Source organism: Emys orbicularis, chromosome 4, assembly GCF_028017835.1.
Source record: "Emys orbicularis isolate rEmyOrb1 chromosome 4, rEmyOrb1.hap1, whole genome shotgun sequence".
Taxonomy (NCBI): domain Eukaryota; kingdom Metazoa; phylum Chordata; order Testudines; family Emydidae; genus Emys; species Emys orbicularis.
Window position 1 is genome coordinate 121,466,539 of NC_088686.1, and position 16,627 is coordinate 121,483,165.

Consider the following 16,627-nt stretch of genomic DNA (forward strand, 5'->3'; position numbering starts at 1 on the left):
CCACTAACTTTGGGACACTTTTAAAAAAAATGTGCACACACAATTGTAATAATAAATAACCGTTATGACATCTAACATCACGACTGTACAGTCCAGGCAGGTGATTAGATGCCTAAATGCCATCATTTGCACCTACACTTAACTGGGCCATAAAATTAGAGAGAGAGGAGAGTCCCCATAAAATGGGGGAGAGTCGCCATTGCTGCTTTAAGCCACTTGCCTGAAATTCTTTGTAATACTTTAAAATTAAAACCTTAAACTGAATTGTTTTCAGTCAGATTTTGTTCTGCCATGAAACACTGATTATGGAACCAGTACTACAAGTGGAGATAGCTAACTATCCTTTTATATTTAATATCAGAAGTCTTTTTTTCAGCTGCTAAGCTTAAGTATCTTAAATATAATATACTTGGAACAGCAGAAATGTTAATTTAACCCTTTAGTTCCCATAATGGTGACTAAAATATTTATAAGGTTTGAATATGGAGGATTTTTCAGGAATCATTTTAAAACTAACTAATCAAATTAACCTTCTTTACCCCCAATCTAGAAAAAAGTATTTATTTCACAACATTAACATTTGTTTTATTGACAAAACATGTATTTGTAACTGAGTTATGACCCAAATGTATGCAATATACTTTTTTAATTCACATACATTAGTTCAGTTTCATGTGGTTTGCTACAAGACAGGAACGTGTTCTTTATTTTGGTGAATCATTATTTGTGGATCTAGGTATTGGTACTAGGTACACTTCAAAACGTTTATTATACTTTAATGAGATGTTGCTGCAGATTACCTGGAAATGAATTTTAAAGCTACTGGGTCAGATCCCCAGCTGGTATAAAGCAGGGAGACTCCACTGAAGTTAATGAGGCTATGCTGATTTGTGTCAGCTAAGGATCTGGTCCATTATCTAAATTACTAAAAAAAATTGTATAAAAGTTGTTTCGGTTCTACTTTAGAAGAAATAATTTAGGATGTTCTAATTCAGAAGAAATAAATAACTACATACTTACTTTCTGGGTACATGGCATATACAACAAGCTGTTACAAAAAACATGACATTATTATTTGTACCACGTCAAATAAAATGGTATGAAAAAAAAATCTTTTGAGCTATCATCTGATTTAGTTTTAAAATAAAATGAGCTAAATTTCCCCCCCCCACCTTTTGATATAAATGACAATATAATGAGAAATGATTTTCCGCCCATGTATATTGTATATCATGTTTTATAGGCAGGCGACACAGGTATTATTGGCATTTAAAGTTTGATAACTGATAATGAAAAAACTATACAACTTCACTTCCAAAACTTATTTATATTCTCAGGGCCAAACTCTCAGCCATAGGCTCAAAGAATGCACCTGCAAATGTATACACATCCTATTGTGTCCTATTCCTGCAACTGCACCTCCAGACCCACATATTTACATCTGCAAATAGACATCTGTGCTGTGCCAACATCTGTCTTCTTTGCACATGCGTGTGTCTGGGTTTGTATATGAATGAGTGTGCAACTGGGAATTTGGCCCTTAGTGTGTTTATTCAAGCATGAATATACTTGTGCTTATTTCTGACTAACTGTGTAATAGTCACAAAATTTATGAGTACCATCACACCTCCTCATATGTGCATGACTATGCCAGCCTCTAGTTGCTGCCATACACGATGTATAAGACGTAATACTACTACACACCACACAACAAAAACACTAACCCAGGAACCAATCCCTACAACAAACACCGTTGCCAACTCTGTCTGAATATCTATTCAAGGGACACCATCATACGACCTAACCACATCAGCCACACCATCAGGGACTCGTTCACTTGCACATCTCCCAATGTGATATATGCCATCATGTGCCAGCAATGCCCCTCTGCCATGTACATTGGCCAAACCAGACAGTCTCTACGCAAAAGAATAAATGGACACAAATCAGACATCAAGAATTGTAACATTCAAAAACCAGTCAGAGAACACTTCAATCTCCCTGGTCACTCAATAACAGACTTAAAAGTGGCAATTGTTCAACAAAAAAACTTCAAAAACAGACTCCAACGAGAAACTGCAGAACTGGAATTAATTTGTTCCGTAACCTTTAATTTTTGATGAAATGGAAAAGTCAGAGCAAGACATCCAGGGTGTCCTACCAGAATACAAGTAGAATTCTGCATCACAGTTGGTTTTGATTAAAAGAGCTTCAGGAAACCATTCAATTCATTTGAGTATAATTAAAAACCTTTTAATCTGTATATATTTCTGATAAAATTGACTTTATCAGTCAAGTTAACCTTGCTGTTTTTACTAGTTTTGTCATGTGTCAAGGCTGCTTCCCCACTCTGAACTTTAGGGTACAAATGTGGGGGCCTGCATGAAAACTTCTAAGCTTAACTACCAGCTTAGATCTGGTCCGCTGCCACCATTCCCAAAGCTAATTCCCTTCCCTGGGAAGCCTTGAGAAACTCTTCACCAATTCCCTGGTGAATACAGATCCAAACCCCTTGGATCTTAAAACAAGGAGAAATTAACCATCCCCCCTCCTTCCTCCCACCAACTCCTGGTGGATCAAGATCCAACCCCCTTGGATCTAAAAACAAGGAAAAATCAATCAGGTTCTTAAAAAGAAGGCTTTTAATTAAAGAAAAAGGTAAAAATCATCTCTGTAAAATCAGGATGGAAAATAACTTTACAGGGTAATCAAACTTAAAGAGCTCAGAGGACCCCCCTCTAGCCTTAGGTTCAAAGTACAGCAAACAGAGATAAACACTCTGGTAAAAGGTACATTTACAAGTTGAGAAAACAAAGATAAACTAACACGCCTTGCCTGGCTGTTTACTTACAAGTTTGAAATATGAGAGACTTATTCAGAAAGATTTGGAGAACCTGGATTGATGTCTGGTCCCTCTCAGTCCCAAGAGCGAACAACCCCCAAAACAAAGAGCACAAACAAAAGCCTTCCCCCCCCCCCCAAGATTTGAAAGTATCTTGTCCCCTTATTGGTCCTTTGGGTCAGGTGTCAGCCAGGTTACCTGAGCTTCTTAACCCTTTACAGGTAAAAGGATTTTGGAGTCTCTGGCCAGGAGGGATTTTATAGTACTGTACACAGGAGAGCTGTTACCCTTCCCTTTATAGTTATGACATCATGTTTAGAATAAAAAATAATTCTCTCCATTGTTTCTAATGGCATATTATGTTGTATAGCATTATTCAAGTTTACATGTGGCCCTTTTCTCTAAAATTAGCCCTAAGGAAAAAAGAACCGTAAATTGACAAAGGACTAACCAGTGTCATGTCCCCACTTATAATATGAGACCCAAGGAACTGGCTGAATCATACATTTGAGAGCTGAGTTAGTTTTCCAAATTGAAGGTCAAGTTGAAAAGCTTCAATTCCAAACCCTTCCCATTTGAACAGGAAAATGTGGCTCAAGAAACACACCACTGGTGGCAGAAAGTCTATAGTGATCTAAGCAGGACTTCCTGAGAACGACTAGTTGTAGTTTACAAGGTTCTGGTGAACTGAGCTGGTGGCAATTTTTATAACAACGGTTAAATCACTTTTTAAATTTTTTTGCAAATTAATCATTTTTTGTGAAATATTTCATGTCCTTTTCAGGATTTTTATCAAAACCTTATCCAGAGTTCCCTTTCACTGAAAACTCTTTCAGTAAATGTAAATTTTTATAAGGTTTTTGATTGCAAAAATCTAAAAATTTGTGAAATAATGAAAATTAGGTCCATTTTAAACACTTTGAAATGACAACTTTAGAATTGTGTGTTTTTTCAGGAAAATATGCTTTCATTTTTTGGCCACATCTGCTAGTGAAAAGATTATGGTGCCCCCCCCATATGTAATTCAAAATAAAAACAATACTATACCGTAAAATAAAATTTTATTTTTCGAAATGACACAAAACTTACATGTATTTTGAAATTAAAATAGTTTCTTTCTAGATTTTCTGATTGCAAAATTCTGGATAAGTTCATCGAAGCTGACTCGACGAAGCGTGTCTGCTTCCATACACAATAGGGAAAGTGAATCAAGTCTGTCCTTACACATTGTTGTTCTCTGAGAGTTTTTTATTCTTTTCAGCTGAGAAAAAGAGCGTTCTGCGAAGCAGTTAGTAATCATCAATGTTAGAAAAATACGTAGTGCGATCTCTACATTTGGAAATACGCATTGTATTCTGTCTTTCAATATTGTGTCATGAAAATCAATGTGACTGAATTTCATTTTTCCTGTTTCATTAAACTTTGCATGCATATAACAGTGGAACTGCCGTACTTCTCCACAGAGATTCATGTTCAAGTCAACAGGGTATGAGTCAACTAGCTTTTGGGAACCTTGTGAATATTGTTCATCAGATAAGTCCATATTGTTTAGAAAAGAAAATCTACTTGATACTTCTTTGTACACTTCACCTCTCCTCTTCATATGAGCTTCAAGTGTATCAATTATAGCTTAGTAAGTAGATATGCGAAATTTGTCTGTAGGATTCAGTGCTGTTTCTGTTCCACTGCTATCATTTGCTTGTTTTTTCCTGATTCACTTGCGGGACTGGGTTTCTTTGTAGTTAGTATCAGGCAAGATATTTTTTGATATATGTCTTCACATCTTTTGAAATCATTCCTCAAAGTGTGTAAGTGGTCTGCACATGATTGACAGAGGTCTGCACATGTTTTCAAATCCAATTCTTTTTCTTGGAGAGCTTGACTTGTGTGGTAAAAGTGTTGTAAAATTTCATTCCACATGGTCAACATGAATATAAACTCTAGTTCTTGCATCTTGTTTGCAATGTTTTCTGCCTCTCGTATAGTTTCTCCCTTTTGTGATTGGTCTTCAGCTATACTTTCTAATGCGTCCACAATCTTTGAGTAGGACTCCAGAATTGCACTTGTTGCCACTGCATGTGCCTCCCAGCGAGTATTAGAAAGAGATTCCAACACACGATCATTGTCCAAATATGTTTTGAGAACTGCCCATCGGTGTGTTGAGGCAGAGAAAAATGTATAAAGTAACTGGACTGTTGAGAAAAACCTTACTGCCACTGGACAACAATCAGCAGCACTGCGGCCAACAAGATTGAGAGAGTGTGCAGCACATGGTATGAATATGGCATATTTGTTCTGCTCTAAAAGCTTCTTCTGCATTCCTTGATAACGCCCTGACATGTTGGCAGTGTTGTCATAAGATTGACCTCTGCACTTTGAGAAATCTATTTTGCAAACTTGGCACAGATAATGCAGTACTTGATTTGCCATTTCTTCACCAGTGTGGCTTTTCAAATTGAGGAATGTTATAAATCGTTCAACTGGTTTTCCATCTGTGGGAGACACATATCGTAGTACAATACTCAATTGATCAATATGTGAAAGATCAAGTGTAGAGTCGACAGATAAACTGAAGTACCCAGCAGTACTTATTTCATCCACAATAGCTGAAGAAACTTTGTCACTCATTAGACCAATGAGTTCATCACATATTGTCTTGGATAAGTATGATGGGTTACCTTTGCCAGCATTCCCATATTTTGAGATATGGCCTGCTAAAAATGGGTCAAACTGAGCCACAAGCTCCAACAATCCCAAGAAATTTCCATTCTGCAATGATCCAAATGTGTCATTTGATCCCCGGAAAGGCAGACCACATTCAGCTAATGTTTGAATAACAGCTATAACATGCTGCAAGACATGTTGCCAGTATTCATGCTCCCCTTTAATTTGTTCTTCCAATTTTTGTGTCAATCCAAAGCCCTATCTTTGATTTAAATATGTCAACATTGAATCTCTGTGAGTAGTGCTATTTTCATGTTCAATTAAAACAGTATTCCGCCAGTCACTAAATCCATCTGCAGCAAACCGGGATGTTGAAGGTTTATATGCAAAAAGTTTGCAAACAAAACAGTACACAGACCCTGTTGATGGTGAATACAGTAGCCATTCTCGAGTGTATTTCTCACCATTCGCTTTCATGCTGAAAAATATTTTTTGTGGACAATATCTTGTTTGTTTGCCATTGGTAAAAGTCTGACGTGATTTCTCAAATGGCCCAGTGTGGTGTTGACAGTCATTTGGTCCACGATCTATCCAGTAAGCTACATCATTGGTACTGAATTCAACCCACATACCAGGATCTTTTCTCCTATTATTTACAGCATGAGCAGGTTCGGTCTCTGACACATCCACACCTTCTAGAACAATGTCTGTTTTACCACCAGGAGTAGGATGATCAGTTACAGTCTCTGATTTCCTCGCATTATTTCGATCTACATTAGTACTAACCCCCCTGGTTTAGGTGGGGATAAGTAATAAAAAGTAATAAGGGGGAAGAGTAGGTAGTGGAGTGTAAGGAAGTCTAACAAAGTTCTGATTTTTCCCATGAAGACTACTTTGATTCTTTTTTTGAAATATCAAAAATCAAATTTTTTCAAAAAAAAAATCTCATTTTGTTTGGTGCCCCCTGCTTTGCTGGTGCCCTAAGCACGTGCTTAGTCTGCCTATTGGGTAATCCAGCCCTGTTTGGAGGTAAGTTGTATGGGGTGTCACTCAGCAACAATGCATCCTTCTAATTAAAGAGCAGTGTAAGCATGTCAGTACAATCCTCCTTGTGTGGAAAAATGATGGTTAGAGTAGATAGCTTTGGAGAAGAGGACATAGGGGGACCCCACAGCTCTTCCAGGTATTTAGAAAGATGAATCCTCCTTGTCCCACGTAAAAAAAAAAAAAGTAGCAGTTCATTTTAAGATAGAAAAATGGCAGTTAAGCCTTTAATTCTGAATTTAAGGAATTAAGGAAATATTCTCAGATTCATTTTTCTTTCTTGTAATGGCTATTAACTAACCCCCAAGACTTGATTTATTCCCTGAAATTGCATGTGGTGAAAGAAGAGATAAGAAAAAAAATCCAAGATCCAATTTATAATATCTGGACTGTTCTTTTGTAATAGGTCCCTCTACATCTTAGCATACAGAAACTTTGATTTTTCTCCCATGAGTCTTGTCTGATAGATTCATTAAGCATTGGGTCTGTCTCAGGTTGCAGGCATGCTGGTATTTCTTTCCAAAACTAGAAAGCCACATGAGCATTAGTTAATAATCCTTTACTATGGTAAATATAAGCAGTTTGTCTAGAAATTTCAGTTAAGTGACCAAAATAATCTGGTTAGGATTTATTTAGCAGCATATGCAATACAAGTGCACATAAGAGATATGCTAGATCTTTTTTATATGTCTAGGGCTAGATCCTGAGGCCCTTAGTTACTGAATTTCAGTTCTTCAGCTGATGATGGTGGAGTTTTCCTCAGTAAAGACTAAATAAAAATTGAGTAAGGACGTCATAATTTGGCCTATTAGGAATATTCAAAGCAAGACAACAATCCAGTGATGTCATACAATAAAAATGGCATATTTCCAATACTCTATCCTCATTATCTATATACCAAGCAGAACAGTATGTTCTTTCGAGCAGTGAGGGTGGGATTTTCAAAAAGCACCTTAGCTAAGCTTGTCAAAAAAAAACAGTCAAATAAAAATTATCACGGAAAACTTTTTATTAATTTCTAAATTGAAAACCAAAAAAATATTCGTTTCCCAAGGAATTTTTTTGAGAAAAAATATGTTTTGTTTCTTTCAAAAATTTTAATGGAAGACTCTAAGTATTTTCCTTCCAGCTCTATGGGAGACTTGTGTTCCTTACTCACTTTGGTGATTTTGATAATGTCACCCAAAATGTCCATGATTCCGTATCAAATTATTGGGAGAAACTAAGAGTGGAGAAAGGTATAACAAGTACCACCGGTTGGAAGTTAAAGCCAGACAAATTGAAATTAGAAATAAGGTTCAATTTTTTAACAGTGAGGGTGATTAACCATTTGGGTCAAACTACCAAGGGAAGCAGTAAATTCTCCATCACTTGATGCCTTCAAATCAAGACTTTCAGGAAGATATACTTCAGTCTCAATACAAGGTTGTGCTTTAGGCTCAATGTTTTAGAATATGCTTTAGGTACAATACAGGGATAACTGGATGAAGTTCTATGGCTAATGTTGTACAGGAGGTCAGACTAGATGATCATAATGGTCTCTTATGGCCTTAAATCTATTAATCTAATGATTTTGGAGGAACAGTTTCCTAATATATTGTGCACACAGCAAACTGCTACTGCTTTGTTTCAACACAGATCATGGCTAGCTTCCTTCCCCTGTTCTCAATCATGTGCACACAACCTGTTCAACTTATAAGTGTGCTCAGTATCAGGAGAGGATCCTCTTGAAATGCTAACATACCCTCACTCACGTTTCCTTCCAATGACCGCAGTATTAGGACCAGTAACTTCTTAATAGGTGCCAATGAATCTTTAAGCATTTGATGTCTGTTGGTCAAATTCTACTATATTGTAGGCATACTTGCTCTGTTGGCCTTAGGGATTCACCCATGCACACGCATCTGAGGACAGAATTTGATTATAATTGATTATAAAATCATACATATCGTAGGAAATTTATCAAAAGGGTTGGGTGAGGGAGAGAATCCTTTTTACAGTATTTCAAGCACATGTCTTTGGAAAAACTGAATTGGACTTGAGAATTTCTGGCTACCTGTTTGGTTATGCCAAGACTGCCAGATTTGCGGGCCAGTACGAGTGTCTTCTGTTGTTGTTTTGAATCTGCATGCACTGGATTATCAAATGGCAGTAAAAGACTCATAAAACAGACAGTACGTGATCTTGGCTTGTAAAGGTCAAGGAGGAGGCAGCTCATATTCTTCAGAGACCTCTTTTTGATTTTAAGTCCTGGCAGCAGAAACTAAACCTTCTTTAACCACCCTCTAGCCAACAGTACCACTCCAGCCTGATCTATTGAACTTAAAACACATTTGATATGTATGATGGGGCTTACTACAAGGTCCTGCCACTCCACCTGAATAACTATAATGTGCTCATAAATCAGAGGAGAACATTCCTCTGTGACACTCTTCTGAATGGCCTACTGAGCTTACGCCTGTGTTAGCCATCAACGCCTCTTACATAAACACACATAGTACTCTAAAGTAGGGTCTTAGAAAAGCACAAACAATACATTGGCACAGAGAGGCCACACAAATTCAAGAGCTGCCAAGTGGAAACAAAAAAGCTCTTGCAGATAAAATATATTCCTAACAGATATATGCAGAGAGTAAATAATTCATCCTGGATTTCATTCCTCACAACATGCAAAGGCCAAATGCAGAAACAACTCCCTCTCTTCTCCCTCCCTCTGCCCCCACCCACCCAAAAAAAGAAAAGAAAAAGAAAAAGGAAAATCAGGGACTTCAGCAAAATAATGGTGCAGGAAACTTCAAATAACGTGAGATTCATTTTAAGCGTAACTAACATTTTGTATAAACCTCAGTTTGTACAGTTCAGCATTTCTAATTGAAGTAATTTAAAACCAAAGAACACCTCATTTGCATGCAACAGAGGTCATTGTTCATTTAAATTAAAAAATGGCCAGTTGAGACCCCCGATGGAATTGATCCAAATGGAAGACCAGGGATCTAATCGAGCAAAGCACTTAAGCATGTGCTTAAAGTTAAGCACGTGCATAGACCCACAGAAGTCAACAGGGCTATTCAGATATTTAAAGTTAAATGTATGCTTTGGTGGATCAGGGGCCAGATGAATTAATCCTTTATTCTTGACTAGAAAAGCTTGTTACATTTATTGATCTATTTAAATCTGAGAGAAGGATGTGCATCTGATTATGTGATAATGATGGCCGAGATGCACACAGCTTTTACTCTAAACTGTGTAAGGTTGCCATGATTTGGCCTTAAAATGATAAACATTCAAACTTATTTATGAAATAATCTCACTTATATAGTCACCTCTCAAAGGAGTTATAGTCCTTGCCTTTCCAGGTACCTGCTCTTTATTTTAAACATAGGCTTTTGTGTGTGCTAGAGAAATGTAATAGAAAGCTCAGCGCAGCAAGAGAGATGTTAAAGAGCATCCCCATCACACACATACTGGGCTGCCCCACTATTACTCTTATAAAATCAGTGCGCTCACACTGGCCTGTGCTTTGATCTTAGTCAGTAAGGAAAATGCTCCAAACAATAGCAGATGGAACACACACAGTCAAAAGTGACAACAGGCCATGAACAACAGAAGTGCCTGCTGTATCTTTCATGTGTGTTACAAATCACTGGAGACTGACAAAGTTAACAGGTGCCCTGAGAGATACGTCCCACCAGCCGAATATCGACATGTTGTAGAGGTGGCCAATGTTTGGAGGAGCAGGTAGGAAAAGAAACAAGGAACAACCTTTGTATGGTGGGTGGTCTGCTTGTTATCTTGTTACAAATGGCAATGTCTTAGTGCACAACTGGGTGCCATAACATAAGCATTTGAACACATGAAAGTTGGGCCCACAGTTGAGACTAGACAGTAGTAGGACTCGGCATTGCTGTGCACCTGCATTGCAAACCTTCTGACTCTCCATTCCCATTGAAGTCAATGTGCTCAGCACCTTGCAGGATCCAACCCCAGATGACCAGTGATATTGTTCTGAATATAATTTTTGTACATGCAATGGATTGCAATGCCATTTTGCTCTAAGTACCTTCCCTAGTAAACATAACTGACCAAGTCCTGCACTCCTTATTCAGATTTACTCAGTCCTTAGAGGTACATTCCTATCAGTGTCAAACATTTTATAATAATTCAAAGTGACAGTATAGTTCAGAGGATGATAAACTAAGCAGGGTGCAGAAGGAAATCTGGTTGTAGTATTTATTTACTTTTCAAAACTTATTTTGATTTTTTAAAACATGCGAAGAGTGCCCAACCTATGCTCAGGATGCCCCATCCAATGTTTAGATCAACATTTATAATGACCTCTGGACTGTCTACCACCTGATACAAGCATAATTCATTCCACTCCATTCTACCACATGTCATATACCCCCCGCATCGCTCACCCCATATGCTCACAAGAAAAGGAGATAATGGCACTGAGCTGAGCTCTCATAGATGGGTCTGATGTCTCTGAACTGAACTCTTATGGCCGACTACAAAATAGAGGTTTTTTATTCTTTGATGAAAATATTGGCAACTTGGATTTAGGTCTTGTAATGGATATTGCTTTCTGCTTTTGTTGTGGTGTTTTGTTGTTGTTTTTTGTTCAATTTACCTCGCCAAAGAATGGGAATAACACTCTTCCTGAATAAAATCTAAATAAGGACTTCAGGATTTGAGCCAAAGAAACCAATTTGGATAGCTTCGTTTTTAATTTCAGTAGTGTTACCTTTAGATGATGTTAATTGAAGGCAGCAGACATTTTAAACAAAAAGCAATGCAGCGGGCCTAGCACTGGGTTGCTGATTTGATGTCATGGTCTCTACTGCGGTGGATAAACCTTTGGTCTGAGTAAATATTACTAAAAGATTTTTACATCCACAAAAGCAAAGGCTGAAACAGCAACTTGAGACATGTGCTGCCCTTGGTAGTGGCTCATCACTGTGGTGCAGCTGTCACTTTACCAGTGACAGCATCTGCTGCAATAGAAAAGTGACATTTAGGCTTAGAAGCCTTTGAAAACTGACAATCCTGTTTTTTTTTTTAAAAATCAACCTCTATTTACACAGTGTTTCCCAAATAGTAATTTACTTAGGGTTCAATCCTGCAAGTGCTGAGCACTGTGGCTGGGCTGGCAAAACATGTGCTTAACCTTTTTTGTTAGTGGAACTGCTTATGTGCTTAAAGTTAAACACGTGCTTAAGTGCTTTGCAGGATTGGAACCAGTATGCTCAATACCTCATAGATTTTCCTAGTTTCTCAGTTCATAGGCAGTCTTCAAAATGGTTTAATTGCGGCCCCTGGATCTGCATAATCATTGAGCTCTGACAGATACACATGCATTAAAAATCTCTTAGAAATAAACTGTCTGGAAGCAATTTTAAAATAAGTAACTTCATGGGCATTTACATGATTGCATGTTACATGGTTTACTTGTTATAGTCTACAGACTACAATGATCCTTGACTAGTTCTTTGGCAGAGGGGGGGAAATCAACAGATAGTAGAAGCAAAATATCCATTACAAAACAAAAACAATTTGCCCTTCTTTTCTTTTCAGAATAAAAAGCCTCCCTACTTTAGACACTACCCTCCAAATGAAAAGTTCAATACTACCTCACTCCAACTGGACTGCGCTCCCCAGCCCAGCACACTGTTATAGGAAGCATGCTGCTATTACCTTTAGTTACTGCTAAATGTTTATTTTAAACCAGAAATAGAACTGGAATAATTTATGTTAACAGGATCTGAAGGAATTCTACTTATTTATCGTGGACTTCTTTTACTTAATAAACAAATCAATAAATCTCAGTTTTACCCATAATGCCACTGTCCAGACTAATTGACACCTGCTAGGGTTGTGACAGTAGCATGCACCTGTCTCAGTCAGCAGGGCACATTTTATTTTTCGCTGGAGATGATGGCCATGATAATCACCAAGAACGACCCTCCCTCTCATGCTTGTATGATAGACCTAGAAACCTACTACAGTGTCATGAGTTTAAATACACAGCTGGTTCTCAAATTATAACACTTAAGTTCAGGGGTCAGTGCAGTAAAAGCAGATGCAATTATGCTTTTACCGATCATGACTGCATCAAAATGGTGATTTCTATGGCAAAAGAACTTTGTTCATTATATATCAGGTCTGGCAATAATCTATTTCTCTGCTCTATAATACACATGGGCTTTTTATCCTTTAAAGCCAACCTTGGATTAACAGTAGCATCCTGAAAATCAGAAAGGATTTTCCCCTCCTTTAATTCAAACTTTGAGTAATTTTAAGCAGAATTTTTGTCCCATCCAGTTGTCCGCCACTTTCTTAGTACTATAAATAGCTCCAGAGAAAACAGAACTATTTAGAGTTCATAAAGAGTGGAGTAAAATCAAATTGGGACAAAGGAGATGCCACAATTCCGAGGTTTGGCTCTAAGAGTCCAATAGTATGGCTAAGGGTGTGTGTCCAGATTGCTACACCCACACAGAGCCATTGACTTCATTTGCATTCTGCAGGGTGCAGCAGTCACATGCTATCCATTGCAGGACTGGAACTTGAATCTCAGCTATGTACAGATGGTTCTACTACAATTTGTCTCCTTACAATAAGTCAACTATTTTAAACATAATAATGTAGCCAATGAAAATGTTGGCCATATTTTATCTCTCTGTCTTTACATTTGGCTACTGCTTTCTCCCTCTGCTTTCATTCATTACCCATGTGAAATTATTTTTTATCGTAGATGTATCTTTTCATTTTTCCAATCTGAATTCCACTCCATTATTTTCTGCCAGTGTTTCCAGTCTCATTAAGACTCTTTGTATTATTTCTTTGTCTTTGCTGGTGTTTGCAACTCTTTCTAGATTAATGGAATTTGCAGATAAACCTAATGTCTATTATCTTTCTCAAATTACTCATGAAGAAACTCATGATACTTTTATGCAAGTCAGGTAGCACTTTACTTGACAAGCCATCTTATTGATTTCACTGGGACTAATTGTGATGCGAGATAAAATTCAGCATAAGTAAGGGCATTAGAATGTGCCCTAAAGATGTTAAACAAGACCAGATCTATCACCAATCTACAGAAGTTGTATCCAACTAGACACCACTAGACACCACTCTCAACACATTGCTGTTGTTTATTATCTTTTTTTAAAGCTTTTAAAGCAACTTTTTATTCCTATGAGAGTGTGAGACCCATCTCAAATGTGACCCTTGTATGCTATAGGCCATTCCTACTCAGCAAAGCATTTAAGCACGTGCCTAACTTTAGGAATGTGCTTAAGTACTCAACTGAATAGAGACGTTTAAAAGCTTTTCTGAATTGTGGCCTAATTTTGTAATTTTATTTTAAAAAGAGACTTTTTAAAAAAAACCTCTAATTTGTTTTTTGAAATATTATTAGGGTAATTACATTAAATAAATCCAACAACCTCTGTGACACTGGAAAAAAACAATATGAATACGTCTTTACAAATCTATTGTCCTTTTAACCTCTAAACGTTTAATCAGATATAAAGGTTTAAAGGTGCTACACAATTGCAAGACAATCTGTGTAACAATATTTACACAGTATGCACAACAGAATAGTGCAGATACGATGCAAGATACAGGTATGGAAAGTCATGCTAGTTCAGCCCAGTGGCACAGCAGCAGCAAAATGCAAAACCATGGACCAACTCTAAGTCTGGGTGTCCAGTATGGATGAGAGAGAGATGACACACTCGAAAAAGGAGAATGAAATGAAGCGTATTAGCTGGTGGAAAACCAACCTGAAATTAACAGATGTCTGAATGTTGATGGCAGGGTCAGAGAGAATAGGGGAGAAGGCAAGAGGAGTTTCAAATAACACTGCTCTACAGCCAAAATGCTTCTGAAATAAATGTAGTCAAACTTTACTAATTCTGGGTCACTGAGAACGAAAAGGATGCTTAAAATTGTTGATTGGCTCTAGTTTTCAAGATATGCTATTGGGTCAGTATATACGACCCTTGACTTGGGATTGGCGGAGGATAAGTGAGTTATAAAGGGAAGGGATCTCAATTTAAACCAGAAATGACTAAAATACATCTTTGACTGGATCTATGAATAAATCTATGACTGGGTTTGGACAGTACTTGCTTTTTAGGCAAAACAATGAATGATACAATCTGAAGCTGGTATTACTCATAGACTCATAGACTTTAAGGTCAGAAGGGACCATTATGATCATCTAGTCTGACCTCCCGCATGATGCAGGCCACAAAAGCTGACCCACCCACTCCTGGAATAATTCTCTCCCTTGACTCAGCTGTTGAAGTCCCCAAATCATGATTTAAAGACTTCAAGTCGCAGAGAATCCTCCAGCAAGCGACCCCTGCCCCATGCTGCGGAGGAAGGCGAAAAACCTCCAGGGCCTCTGCCAATCTACCCTGGAGGAAAATTCCTTCCCGACCCCAAATATGGCGATCAGCTGAACCCCGAGCATACATGATATGAATTGCATCATGTTATTCCTAGAAGTCATGGATGATGCAATCATAACGAAGCTTACATCACTCTGCTGAACAAATTGCCTTATATCAGCTCTAGAAATCATACAGTGTCGTGCTTTCTTATTTGTCAGTGTTTGATTTTGCAAAGGGACACATTTCTGTTTAGCCGAAGTGAGCAGAGATGTCTCGTATTTGTGTGAACAGTGCAGATAACTTCTGCTATGTTTGTGGTGAAGTGACTTTTGCATCACAAAAGCGCAGTATAACCACTATGGTTAAGAAAGCCTATCACCTTTATTTTGGCTGCAAAATTGGAGATCAGGACAAGAGGTGGGCCCCACACATATGCTGCAACACTTGTGCAACAAATCTTCGCCAGTGGTTGAACAGGAAAAGGAAATCTATGCCTTTTGCAGTGCCAATGATTTGGAGAGAACCAACAGATCATACCAGCAATTGTTAGTTCTGCATGGTGCCTCCAATTGGGAAAGGTGTGTCAAAGAAGAAAAAGTGGACTGTGCATTATCCAAACATTCCATCAGCTATACGCCCAGTACCCCACAGAGAAGGACTGCCGGTTCCTGATGCACCAGAATCATTCTCACTGGAGTCAGACGAGGAAGAAGAAGAGGATGAAACTTCTGGTCCTGAACCATCAATGTCACAGGACCCACATTTTCTCCCATCCTCCTCCTCTGAACCACACCTCATAACACAAGGTGAACTGAATGACCTTGTCAGGGATTTGGAACTACTCAAGAGTAAGGCAGAGCTGTTGGGCTCCAGACTACAGCAGTGGAATCTCCTGGCAGGTGATGTTAGGGTTTCCATGTTCCGTGACCGTCAAAAGGATCTTGTCCCATTCTTCTTCATGGAAGGTGATCTTGTAGCCTGCAACAACATCGATGGTGTGATGGCAGCCCTCAACATCGTTCACGATCCAGATGAGTGGAGACTGTTCATTAAAACTGTTTTACTGCATAATGGCAATGTTTTGTCATCAATTCCAGTTGGTCATGCAGTCCATATGAAGGAAAGCTATGACAACATGAAACAACTTTTGAGGTGCATAAACTATGACCAACATCAGTGGCAGCTTTGTGGCGATTTGAAGGTTGTTGCTCTCTTGCTTGGTCTGCAGACTGGATACACAAAGTACTGCTGTTTTCTCTGCGAATGGGATAGTCGTGCAAGAGATTCCCACTACATCAAGAAAGATTGGCCACTCCGACAGTCATTGGAGCCTGGGAGGAAAAGTGTTCAGCATCCACCACTTGTTGAATCAAGGAAGATTTTGTTACCACCCTTACACATCAAGCTGGGTCTGATGAAGAACTTTGTCAAGGCCATTGACAAAACACAAGCAGCTTTCAAGTACCTCCGTGGAAAATTTCCAAGGTTAAGTGAAGCTAAGATAAAGGAAGGTGTCTTTGTTGGTCCTCAGATTCATGAACTTCTTCGAGATGATGCATTTGACCATGCACTGCGTGGCAAGGAAAAGACGGCATGGAAAGCCTTCCAGTTAGTGGCAATAAATTTTCTCAGAAACAACAAGGCAGACAACTACAGGTTGTTGGTGGAAAACCTC